Raw genomic sequence first — 14,031 nt, forward strand, 5'->3', positions numbered from 1 at the left:
GTCTTAATAGATTTCTCAGCAGGGAAGGCAGTGCTTCTGGGCACGGGTCCACCCATGTGAACTTTCTTGTACTTGCAGATCCCTTCCAGAGACACCAATCCCCACGGGATGCCTTTTTTTTTTCTTTTTTTGTCTTACCCAGTTACATGGAGATCTTTCAGTTTTGGTTGGATAGGAGATCTGCCTGTTTGCAGTGGGTTTTCTGTGAGAAATGTTCCACATGTAGATGTATTTTTTATGTGTTTGTGGGGGGAAGTGAGCTCCATGTCCTCATACCCCATCACCTTGATCACCCTCCAAAAATTCTTTCTATTAAACTGATACGGAATAATTTTCATCATGTTTTGTGAGACTAGCACTAACCTGATATCAACACCTAAGGAGGAGAATATGAATAATAAAATCACAGACCAGTTTTACTGAAGGCAAAAATGCAAAAATTCTATATATTGTAATACTCTTCTCTATGTCTAAAAATAGAAATATAAAAGAAGATGAATATTTTGTGACTAATTTGCATTTCTCCCAGAAATACAAGGTTTGATTTTAACATTAGAAAATTAATTCATTTTTCCACACTGAAATATTACAGAATAAAAAATTATCATTTTAATAGATGCAGAAGTACTTGATAAATTGCAACCATTTTCATGACTTTAAAGAAAACTAGGAATAGATGGGAATTTCCTTAATTTGCTAAATGGTTTTCATAAAAATTATACAATACATAATCATACCTAGTGCTGAAATAGCAAAAACTTTTCCTTTGATATTGGAAACAAGAAAATGCCCTCTATCACTTCTGTTCAGTATTGCATTAGAGATCTTAGCCAGTGACATGAGGCAAAGAAAAATGTTATGGAAAATTATAAAAGAATAAATAAATATCATTAGTCACAAATAGTGTTATTATGTATGTAGAAAATCTAAGATCATCTACAGATAAATTATTAGAATTGATGAACATTGATTAATGTTGTTGAATACAAACTAAACATAAAAAGTCAATTTCATTTCTTATGCTAACAAAAAGGAGTTAGAATGAAAGTTTAAAGAGGTGTCATTTATACAGCTGCATGTAAATCAATGAAACTGGAACACACCCTCACACCATGCACAAAAGTAAACCTAAAATGGCTTAAAGACTTAAATGTAAGACAAGACACCATTCAATTCCTAGAAGAGAACATAGGAAAAACATTTTCTGATAGCAACCTTACAAATGTTTTCTCAGATCTGTCTCCCAAAGCAACAGAAATAAAAGCAAAAATAAACCAATGGGACCTAATCAAACTGACAAGCTTTTGCACATCAAAGGAAACCATAAAAAAAGAGACAACTTACAGAATGGGAGAAAATAGTTTCAAATGATGCAACTGACAAGGGCTTAATCTCTAAAATATGCAAACAACTTATACAACTCAACAGCAAAAAAGCCAAAAACACAATGGAAAAATGGGCAAAAGACCTGAATAGACATTTCTCCAAAGAAGATATGCAAATGGCCAACAAGCACATGAAAAAATGTTCAACATCACTGATCATTAGAGAAATGTAAATCAAACTACTATGAGGTACCACCTCACACCATTCAGAATGGCCATCATTAATAAGTCCACAAATAACAAATGCTGGAGAGGGTGTGGAGAAAAGGGAACCCTCCTGCACTGTTGGTGGGAATGTCAGTTGGTACAACCACGATGGAAAACAGTATGGAGCTACCTTAGGAAACTATACATAGAACTACCAAATGACCCAGCAATCCCACTCTTGGGCATATATCCAGACAAAACATTCCTTGAAATAGACACATGCACCCATGTGTTTATTGCAGCACTATTCACAATAGCCAAGACATGGAAACAACCTAAATGTCCACTGACAGATGAATGGATTAAGAAGATGTATATATACACAATGGAATACTACTCAGCCATAAAAAACAACAAAATAAAGCCATTTGTGGCAACATGGATGAAACTAGAGACTCATAATAAGTGAAGTAAGTCAGAAAGAAAAATACAAATACCATATGATATCACTTATATCTGGAATCTAATATATGGCACAAATGCAACTTTCCACAGAAAAGAAAATCTTGGACATGGAGAACAGACTTATTGCCAAGGGGGAGGGGGAAGGAGTGGGATGGATTGGGAATTTGGGGTTAATAGATGAAAACTATTGCCTTTGGAATGGATAAGCAATCAGATCCTGCTATATAGCACTAGAAACTGTATCTAGTCACTTATGATGGAGAATGACAATGTGAGAAAAAAGAATGTATACATGTATATGTGACTGGGTCACCTTGCTGTACAGAAGAAAATTGACAGAACAATGTAAACCAGCTATAATGGAAAAAATAAAAATCATTATAAAAAAAAGAGGTTTCATTTATGATAAAGAAATATCAAGTATATAGGAATAAATCTAAAAATGTGTAAGATTTCTACAAAAAAATACTATTTAATGTGACCACGAAAATGTAATGAGAGAAATTGGACAAAACCTAAATAGGTTTGTCTTCAAATTGATCTATAAAATTCCAATCAAAATCCTGATCTTATTTTTGTGGAACTTGACAAGCTGATTCTTAAAGTACTTAGATTAAACAAAGGACCAAAGATAGTCATGATGCTTTCTTGCTTGCTTGCTTATTTATTTATTTATTTATTTATTTATTTATTTATTTACGGCCCTACCTGTGGCATATGGAAGTGCCCGGTCTAGGGGTTGAATCGGAACTGCAGCTGCCAACCTACACCACAGCCACAGCAACGCAGGATCCAAACCTCATCTATGACCTACTCTGTAACTTTTGGCAACTCCAGATCCTTAATGCACTGAGTGAAAATGTCTTCATGACTTTAGTATATAGAGAATGAATACTTAAGTGGACACAAAAAGCATTGTTGGTAATGGTAACCAGTTGGAAATAACATAAATGTCCATAATAGGAGACATATTAAATAAATTATATATTATTTCTATGCGTAGATCTAACTTCAACATAACCTTATCCACACCAGACTAGATTGGGGTTTAATCAGTATCCCTTTGGCTTTTGCTTTAAGTGAGTGTTAAAGGTTATTAAAATAATCTGTGTCCAGGAGTTCCCCTGGTAGCGCAATGGAAACGAATTCAACTAGGAACCATGAGGCTGAAAGTTCAACTGCTGGCCTTGCTCAGTGGGTTAAGGATCTGGCATTGTCATGAGCTGTGGTGTAGGTTGTAGACACGGCTCAGATCCTGCATTGCTGTGGCTGTGGTGTAGGCCAGCAGCTATAGTTCCAATTTAACCCCTAGCCTGGGAACCTTCATGTGCCACAGGTGTGGCCCTAAAAAAAAAAAAAAATCTGTGTCTAAATGGTCTCCACTCAAAAGTTTCTCAAAATGTATGGCTTAGACAGCTTTAACTATAACATCAACTATGGATAAGTCAAAATATACCTACAGTGTGTTTTGTCATATTTTAATGTTATAGTTTTTGCCTTTTGTGCCTCACTTAAGAAATTCTTCTGTATTTACTTTTTTTTTTTTTTGGTCTTTTTAGGGCCACATCCATGGCATATGGAAGTCCCAGGCTAGGGGTTGAATTGGAGCTGCAGCTGCCGGCATACCACAGCCACAGCAATGCCAGATCAGAGCCATATCTGCAACCTACACTGAAGTTCACTGCAACGCCAGATCCTTAACCCACTGAGCAAGGCCAGGGATTGAACCCCCATCCTCATGGATGCTAGTCGGGTTCATTACTACTGAGCCACAACAGGAACTCCAACATATTTACTTCTATATAATTAGAGTCCCTCAGGAAAGACACGATCCATTGAAATTGAGTAATTTGAGGAAAATGTAACAGAGAGCTTATTTACAAAGGTATGGGGAGAGTGAAGGGAAACCATAAAGGATAATGCTATATCCTGGGGTGGGGGAGAAAGAAAGATATAGATAGAGCGAGAGAGAAATAGATATACATACATAGAACTGAGACAGTGCGCTGTGGAGAAAGGCCACCTGATTGGAGCCGGGCCTTTGGATACAGAGACCAGTCAGTCTGCAGCAATGTGCTGCAGCACCAGAGAATAAATCTTCACTCTCACTCTCCTCCTTCCTTTTATCCCTGTGCTAGTTCCCCATTTGCTAAATTCAAATGGAAACCAAAGATCATGAAAGACAGTTGATCCAATCTGTATCATTTAGCCTCTGGGGACAGAAAGCAGAATCAGAAATTACAACAATGGCCATAAATGTTTCCCATTTCTGTATGTCCTCCAAGAGGTAGAATCTGTTTCCCCACCTCCTGAATCTCATTGGGCCATATGACTTCTTTTGGCTGATGGGATATTAACCAAACATGATGCAAGCAGAGTTTTGAGAGATGTGGACACTGGAGCTTATAGAGCTATTCTCTCCAACAGTTTTTGATATAACCATGATCTGTGTTTTTGAGATCCCAACCTTTGTGAAGTATGGGTAGCCTACTGGAGGCTGAGAGACATCTGGCTCATTACCCCAGCCTTTAGCCACCAACATTCAGAAGCAGAGTGACCTAGCTGACTGGCAGCTGACTACAGTTGCATAGATGAGCCCAGCCACAGTTATGAAAAGAACTGTCCAGCTGAGTCAACCCCAAATGGCTAACCCAGAATTATGAGCTTAATAAAGTGTTATGCAGGAAGGACTGATACAAGGCACAAATGAAAGATATCCAGCATCTAAAACATTTTATGCTTTGCCTTTTACAGTTGGTTCTTTAATATATGGAAATTACTTTTTGTTTACTATGAGGTAGAGATCTTATTTAACTTTTTCTCATATTTCTACTCAGTTGTTTATTGAAGAATAAGCCCTTTCTTTATTGATGACTAATGTTGCCTCAATCATATATCACATATGTGTGGGAGGAGTTTCTGGACTTTCAATTCTGTTTAATCTATTTGTCTAAGTTTGCTTCAATGCTACATGTTTTTTAATATTATAACATTATAATAAAACTTGGTATCTAGTAAAGAAAGCACTCTCACTTATTGTTTTTCTTCAAAACTATGGTGCTTAATTTTAAGTTCTTTACATAGCTAGATCAGTTTCAGGATCAGTGTGTCAAGTTCCACAAAATATCTTGCTTGTATTTCAATAAGAACTGAATTAAGGACACGAGATAAAGATGGTGGAATAGAAGGACTGGAGCTCAACTTCTCTCTTAAATACAACAAAATTACAACCCAATGCTGAGCAATATCCAATCAAATTAACTTGAAACTTTCAAAAAGATATCCTACTCCAGAAGACAAAAAGGAGGCCACATCAAGAGGTAGGAGGAGCGATTACATGATATAAGCAACTCAATACCTCCCAGGTGGGAAGCCCCACGGACTGGAAAGTAACTGTATCACAGAGACTCACCTACAGGAGTGAGAGTTCTGAGCCCCACATCACGTTCCCATGCATGGGGATCTGGCATTGGGAGAATCTGACCTTTGGAGCATCTGGCATTGAAGGCCAGTGGGCCCTGTGTGCAGGAGCTCCATGGGACTGGGGCAAACAGAGACCCCATTCTTAAAAGGTTCACACAGACTTTTATGTGCACTGGGTCCCAGGGCAAAGCAAAGTCCCCCTAGGAATCTGAGCCAGACCTGACTGCAGTTCTTGGAGGACATCCTGGGAAAACAGGGGTGAATGTGGCTTGTTGTGGGAGAAGGGCATTGGAAGCAAAGCTCTTGGGAATATTCATCAGCCTGTGTTTCTCTGGAGGTGGCCACTTTGGGAAAACCTGGCCCCACCCTTCAGTGCTAAGAAGCCCCAGGCCAAACATCAATCCAGGTGGGATCACAGCCCCATGCATCAGTAAACAGGCTGCCTAAAGACCCCCCAGGCATACAGCCACCTCTAATCTCACCCAGAGACAAAGCCCCACCCAACAGAGGGATAGGAATCAGCTCCATCTACCAGTGGGCGGCACCAGTCCCTCCCATCAGGAAGCCTACAGCAAGCCCCCATGCCAACTTCAGCCACAAGGGGGCAGACACCAGAAGTAAGAGAGGCTACAATTCTATTATCTGTAAAAAGGTCACCACACCAAAAACCTGTAAAAATGAAAAGACGGAGAACTATAACTCAGATGAGGAAGAAAGAAAAAAACCCAGAAAAACAGCTAAGTGATCAGGAGAGTCTCAGCCTCCAGGAAACAGGCTTTAGGCTGTTGATGCTGAAGATGATGCAAGACATTGGGAATAAACTGGAGGCAAAGATGGATAACTTACAGGAAACACTGAGCAAAGAGATACAAGTTATAAAACTTAAACATGAAGAGATGCAAAATACAATAACTGAAATAAAAAATTCACTAGAAGCAGCTAACAGCAGAATACAGGAGGCAGAAGAACAAATAAGCAAGGTGGAGGACAGATTAGTAGAAATCAGTGATGTGGAACAGAAAAGAGAAAGAAGATGGAAAACAAATGATGAGAGTCTCAGAGAACTCTGGGACAATGTTAAATGCGCCAACATCCATATTATAGGGGTGCAAGAAGGGGAAGAGAGAGAGAAAGGGACAGAAAAAAATATTCAAAGAGATAATAGTTGAAAACTTCCCTAACATGGGAAAGGAACCACTTACTCAAAGCCAGGAAGTGCAATGAGTACCATATAAAATAAGCCCAAGAAGGAACACCCGGAGACACATATTAATCAAACTACCAAAACTAAAGAGAAAATATTGAAGGCAGCTAGGAAAAAGAAACAAATAATTTACAAGGGAACCCTTATAAGATTATTGGAAGATTTTTCAGCAGAAACTCTGCAGGCCAGAAGGGAGTGGTGTGATATACTTAAAGTGATGAAAGGAAAAAACCTCCAACCAAGACTACTTTACCAAGCAAGGCTCTCATTTAGGTTTGAAGGAGAAATCAAAAGCTTCACACAAGCAAAAGCTAGGAGAATTCAGCAACACTAAACCAGCTTTACAACAAATACTAAAGGAACTTCTCTAGGCAGAAAAGAAAAGGCCACAACAGGAAACAAAAATACCGCAAATGGCAAAGCTCACCAGTAAAGGAATATATACAGTAAAGATACAAAATCATCCATGCACAATTATGCCACCAAAATAAGAAATCAAAATGCCATAAAAATGAGAAGAGGGTACAAATGCAGGACACTGGAGATGCACTTGCAATTAAGAGACCAACAATTTTAAACAATTTTGTATATGTATAGACTCTTATATCAAAACTTCAGAGTAACAGCAAACCCAAAAGCTGCAATTGATACACAAACAAATAAGAAAAATTAACTCAAATACAACACTAAAGATAGTCATCAAACCAGAAGAAGAGAGAACAAGAGAAGAAGGGAAGAAAAAAGAGCAACAAAAACAAATCCAAAGCAATTACTAAAAAGGCAATAAGAACATACATAACAATAATTACCTTAAATGTTAATGGACTAAACGCCCCAACTGAAAGACATAGACTGGCTGAATGCATACAAAAATAAGATCCATATATATGCTGTCTTCAAGAGATCCATTTGACTTCTAGGGACACATACAAATTGAGAGGATGGAAGAAAATATTCCACACAAACAGCAATCAAAAGAAAGCTGAAGTAGCAATACTCATATCAGACAAAATGGACTTTAAAATGAAGAATATTTTGAGACACAAGAAATGACACTACATAATGATCAAAGGATCAATCCAAGAAGAAGATACAACAATTTAAAATATCTATGCACCAAAAATAGCATCACCACAATATAGAAGGCAACTGCTAACAACCTTAAAAGGACAAATTGACAATAACACAGTAATAGCGGGGGAACTGAACACCCCACTTACAGCAATGGACAGATCATCCAGACAGAAAATCAGTAAGGAAACACAGGCCCTGAATGAAGCATTACCAGATGGACTTAATAGATATTTATAGGACATTCCATCCAAAAGCAACAGAATACACATTCTTCTCAAGTGCACATGAAACATTCTCTAACATTGATCACATCCTGGGCTACAAATCAAGCCTTGGTAACTTTAAGAAAATTGATATCATATCAAAAGCATCTTTTCTGACCACAACACTATACGACTGGAAATCAACAAGAAAAAAACTACAAAAAACACAAGTGGAGACTAAACGACATGCTACTAAACAACCAATGGATCACTGAAGAAATCAAAGAGGAAATTAAAAAATACCTAGAAGCAAATGACAACAAAATATGACACTCCAAAACCTATGGGATGCAGTAAAAGCAGTTCTAAGAGGAAAGTTTATAGAAATACAAGGCCACCTCAGGAAACAAGAAAAAACTCAAATAAATAAGCTAACTTTACATCTAAAGCAGCTCCAGAGAGAAGAACAGACAAGACCTAAAGTTAGTAGAAGGAAAGAAATCAAAAAGATCAGAACAGAAATCAATGAAATAGAAGCAAAGAAAACCATAGAAAAGATCAATGAAACGAAAAGCTGGTTCTTTGAAAAGATCAACAAAATTGACAAACCCTTATCCAGACTTACCAAGAAAAAAAGAGAGAGGACTCTAATCAATAAAATTAGAAATGAAAAAGGAGAAGTAACAATGGACACCACAGAAATACAAAGGGTCATAAGAGACTACTATATGCAACTATACGCCAATAAAATGGAAATCCTAGGAGAAACAGACAAATTCTTAGAAAAGTACAATCTTCCAAGAATAAGCCAAGATGAAATAGAAAAGATGAACAGACCCATCACAAGAACTGAAATTGAAACTGTGATTAAAAAACTTCCAACAAACAAAAGTCCAGGACCAGATGGCTTCACAGGCGAATTCTATCAAACCTTTAGAGAAGAGCTAACACCTATCCTTCCGAAGCTATTCCAAAAAATCACAGAAGGGACACACCCTAATTCATTCTATGAGGCCACCATCACCTGGATACCAAAACCAGACAAAGACACCACAAAAAAAAAAAAAAAAAAACAAAAACTACAGGCCAATTTCACTGATGAACATCGATGCAAAAATCCGCAACAAAATACTTGGAAACTGCATGCAACAATACATTAAAAGGATTGTACATCATGATCAAGTTGGATTTATCCCAGGGATGCAAGGATTCTTCAATATCTGCAAATCAATCAGTGTGATACATCACATTAACAAACTGAAGAATAAAAACCATATGATCCTCTCAATAGACACGGGAAAAGCCTTTGACAAAATCCAACACCCATTTCTAATAAAAACCCTTCAGAAAGTGGGCATAGAGGGAACCTACCTGAACATGATAAAGGTCATATATGACAAACCCACAGCTAACATCATTCTCAATGGTGAAAAGCTGAAAGAATTCCTGCTGATATCAGGAACAAACAAGCATGTCCACTCTCACCACTATTCAACATAGTTTTGGAAGTCCTAGCCACAGCAATCAGATGAGTAAAAGAAATAAAAGGAATCCAAATTGGAAAGGAAGAAGTAAAACTATCACTATTTGCAGATGACATGATACTATACCTAGAGAATCCTAAAGACTCTACCAGAAATCTGTTAGAGCTCATCCATGAATTTGGCAAAGCTGCAGGATACAAAATTAATACACAGAAATTGACGGCATTTGTATAAACCAACAATGAAAGATCAGAAAGAGAAATTAGGGAAGCAATCCTGTTTACCATCACATCCAAAAGAATAAAATACCTAGGAATAAAGCTGCCTAAAGAGACAAAAGACATGTACTCTGAAAACTATAAGACACTGATGAAAGAAATCAAAAATGACACAAATAAGATGAAAAGACATACCATGCTCTTGGATTGGAAGAGTCAATATTATCAACATGACTATACTACCCAAGGCAATCTACAGATTCAATGCTATCCTCATCAAATTACCAAGGACATTTTTCACAGAACTCGAACAAAATATTTTAAAGTTTGTTTGGAAGCACAAAAGACCCAGAATAGTCAAAGATATCCTGAAAAAGAAAAATGAAGCTGGAGGAATCAGGCTCCCTGAATTCAGACTATACTATAAAGCAACTTTCATCAAAACTGTATGGTACTCTCACAAAGACAGACATATAGATCAGTGGAACAGGATAGAAAGCCCAGAATTAAACCCATGCACTTACAGCCAACTGATCTATGACAAAGGAGGCAAGAATATACAATGGGCCACACTTCAATAAGTGGTGTTGGGAAACCTGGACAGGCACATGTAAAGGAATGAAATTAGAACACTTCCTAACACCATACACAAAAATAAACTCAAAATGGATCAGAGACCTAGATATAAGACCAGACACTATAAAACACCTAGAGGAAAACATAGGCCAAACACTCTCCGACATAAACGACAGCAATATCTTCTCAGATCCACCTCTTAGAGTAATGACAGTAAAAACAAAAATAAGCAAATGGGACTTAATCAACTTAAAAGTTTCTGCACAGCAAAGGAAACTAAACAAAATGAAAAGATAACCCACAGAGTGGAAGAAAATCTTGGCAAATGAATCTACTGACAGGGATTAATCTCCAAAATTTATAAACACCTTCTGCAGCTCTATACCAAAAAACAAACAACCCCAGCAAAAAATGGGCATAAGATCTAAACAGACACTTCTCCAAAGAAGACATACAAATGGCCAAAACACACATGAAAAGATGTTCAGCATCATTCATTATTAGAGAAATGCAAATCAAAACCACTATGAGGTACCACCTCACACCAGCCAGAATGGCCATCAAACAATAAGTGCTGGAGAGGGTGTGGAGAAAAACGAACCCTATTGCACTGTTGGTGGGGTTGTAAATTGATACAACCACTGTGGAAAACAGTATGGAGATTCCTCAGAAAACTAAAAATAGAACTACCATTTGATCCAGCAATCTCACTCCTGGGCATCTATCCAGAGAAAACCATGACTCCGAAAGACACATGTACTCCAATGTTTATTGCAGCATCTTTTGCAATAGCCAAGACATGGAAACTACCTCAGTGTCCATTGACAGAGGAGTGGGAAAATAAGAAATGGTACATATACACAATGGAATATTATCCAGCCATTAAAAGGAACGAAATACCGGCATTTTTAGCAACATGGATGGACCTAGAAATTATCATGCTAAGTGAGGTCAATCAGACAATGAGATGCCAACATCAAATGCTATCACTGACATGTGCAATCTGAAGAAAGGACACAATGAACGTCTTTGCAGAACAGATACTTACTCACAGACTTTGAAGAACTGGTTTCCAAAGGAGACAGGTTGGGGGGTGGGGAATGCACTGGGGGTTTGGGATGGAAATGCTGTGATGATCATGTACAACTATAAATGTAGTAAATTCACTGAGTAATAAAAAAATTTAAAAAATTAAAAAAAAGGAGTTCCCGTCGTGGCGCAGTGGTTAACGAATCCGACTAGGAACCATGAGGTTGCGGGTTCGGTCCCTGCCCTTGCTCAGTGGGTTAACGATCCGGCGTTGCCGTGAGCTGTGGTGTAGGTTGCAGACGCGGCTCGGATCCTGCGTTGCTGTGGCTCTGGCGTAGGCCGGTGGCTGCAGCTCCGATTCAACCCCTAGCCTGGGAACCTCCATATGCCGCGGGAGCGGCCCAAGAAATAGCAACAACAACAACAACAACAACAAAAAGACAAAAGACAAAAAAAAAAAAAATTAAAAAAAGAATTGAATTAAAATTTTAAATTAATTTGGGAAATAAATGATATTGAGTCTTATTTAATAATGTGATATATTTCTATTGCTGTTGGGAATGATATATATTTTCTATATATTTTTTCTTTTTTTTGAGGGCTGTGCCTGCGGCATATGGAAGTTCCCAGGATAGGGGTTGAATTAGAGCTACAGCTGCCAGCCTACACCACAGCCATAGCAACGCAGATCCAAGCCATGTATGTGACCTACACCACAGCTCACAACACCAGATTGTTCAATTCACTGAGTGAGGCCGGGGATCGAACCTGCATTCTCATGGATACAAGTTGAGTTCATTTCCGTGAGCTATAACGAGAACTCCTATATCTTTTTTTAGTTTTTAAAATATCAATATATAGGAATGCTACTGATATTTGTATGTTGACTTTGTATCCAGCAATCTGACTGGGCTCTCTTATTAGTTCTAATACATTTATACATTCTCCTGTATTTTTTATAAGTACAGTATCATAAATTTTGGCAGTTTTTGTTTCTTTTTATCTGGTTCTCTTTTATTTTTATGGTCTTAATTGCATTTGTTAAGCACTTCTGCACAGTGTGGAATAGGAGCAATGATAGCAGCTGTCTTATTTCCTTAATCTACTAATGTGGTATATTGTATTAGTAGATTTTCCTTATTGAAGGTGTGACATTTCTTGGATAAATCAAACTTGGTCATGATATATTACTTTTTAATTCACTTTTGAATTAAATATAACATATACTAAGAATTTTTTTTTTAAGGAATGAGACAATTTATTAACCTAGCATCATTTGTTCTAATGCTTCTTGTTGGCAGCTTCCACCTGTCCAGCGATTCTGTTCAGATCTCTCTATCCCTGAGGTATCAATTTGTGCCCACATCTTGGTCCTTCTCCTCCATTTTTAGCCCCTCCAGAGCTTGGAGATGTGGTCAGCCACACTCTTGGAGCCTCTGCTGAAGTGGCTGGGTGTGGCACCCTTTCTCTGGTGCCCCCATAGATCTTGTCATGAAGCCAACACCAGTGCTGCCTCGGAGGTACAAGTTTTGTGCTGTGGAAGCACCTCGTATATAGAGGCAGTTCTCATCAAAGGGAGCGACCTCTTTATGCTTGGCGAGCTTGACAGTGTTCACCACTTCAGGAACCTTCAGCTCTCCAGACTGTTTAAGGAAGACTGCCAGAGCTCTGACCAACTCCTGCTAGTTCACATCTTTTATGGTAACTCCAGGCATCGTGCGGCCTCTGTGCTGCCAGCCAGGGGAAGAGAAAACCCAGAATTTTTATACCTATTTTATTAGTAATTTTGCTAATAATTTTCCTTTCTATACTGTTCTTGTACAGTTTTCTGTTGAGGCTATTCTATGCTGGTAAAATGAGCTGAGTAACATCCTAATTAATCTATTTCTTGAAGCATTTTACATGTTAAAGGAATAATCTGTTCCTTCAATGTTGTGTAAAATTTGTTTTTTTGTTTGTTTTGTTTGTCTTTTCGCCTTTTCTAGGGCCACTCCCGCAGCATATGAAGGTTCCCAAGCTAGGGGTCCAGTCGGAGCCGTAGCCACCAGCCTACGCCAGAGCCACAGCAACGCAGGATCTGAACCATGTCTGCAACCTACACACCACAGCTCATGGCAACGCCGGGTCCTTAACCCACTGAGCAAGGCCAGGGACCGAACCCGCAACCTCATGGTTCCCAGTCGAGTTTGCTAACCACTTCGCCACAACGGGAACTCCTGTTTTTTGATTTATTAATTTGATTTAATGGTTACTGGTTTGTCCAAGTTTTCTTTTACTTCCTGAGACATGGGGAAGTAACTGCTTTCTCCTGGCTTCATATTTCCATGTAGAGGAAACTCATTTCTTTTAATGCCCTAGGCCTTGAGCCTCCTCTCCAGTGTATCTCCTCTACAGAGGAGACTTGGATGACAGATAAACTCAGCTCCTTTGGGGCTTCTTTTTTCTGAACTTTCTTCCTGAAAGATTTGTGTTCTAGTCAGTTGTCTTTCATAGAATAAGAGGGCTGCATACCTGCTGGGGGAGCCAAGGTTGTCCATCTTTGTGATGACAGAGTAATTATGCCAAATTCAGTCGTGAATTACTACAAGTTCACTTAATTGTAGACAAAGCCATTCTCTCTAAACTGCTTTATCAGTAATAAATGTGATATTTTGACTCCCTTCCACCTGGTTATATTTAATGATAAAGAACTTGGGAGCGGAAGAATGGCTGTTATTCTTTGGTCACAATTTGCAACATCTAGTACACTGACTAAACACTTTTAAAAATAAACACAGCTAGAAAAATTAATACTATGGGGTGGTAAGGTTCATGGTTTATAGC

The 14,031-nt window shown here is 38.2% G+C and overlaps 1 protein-coding gene, 1 long non-coding RNA gene and 1 pseudogene across 4 annotated transcripts in view; 1 reads left to right on the forward strand and 2 right to left on the reverse strand.

Moving 5' to 3' along the window:
- LOC102158687 (uncharacterized) overlaps positions 1–14,031 on the forward strand; it is an 86,610-nt gene that overhangs the window by 45,136 nt on the left and 27,443 nt on the right. The window lies entirely within an intron of this gene.
- Positions 1–14,031, reverse strand: part of LRRD1 (leucine rich repeats and death domain containing 1) — a 50,613-nt gene that overhangs the window by 30,749 nt on the left and 5,833 nt on the right. The gene's annotated exons all lie outside the window — the stretch shown is intronic.
- Positions 12,386–13,055, reverse strand: LOC110262231 (small ribosomal subunit protein eS19 pseudogene; annotated as a pseudogene).

This window comes from Sus scrofa, chromosome 9 (assembly GCF_054392235.1).
Source record: "Sus scrofa isolate SSC_HxYL_T2T_F1_AM1 chromosome 9, Sscrofa_HxYL_maternal_Yorkshire_Landrace_v2.0, whole genome shotgun sequence".
NCBI classification, from domain to species: Eukaryota; Metazoa; Chordata; class Mammalia; order Artiodactyla; family Suidae; genus Sus; species Sus scrofa.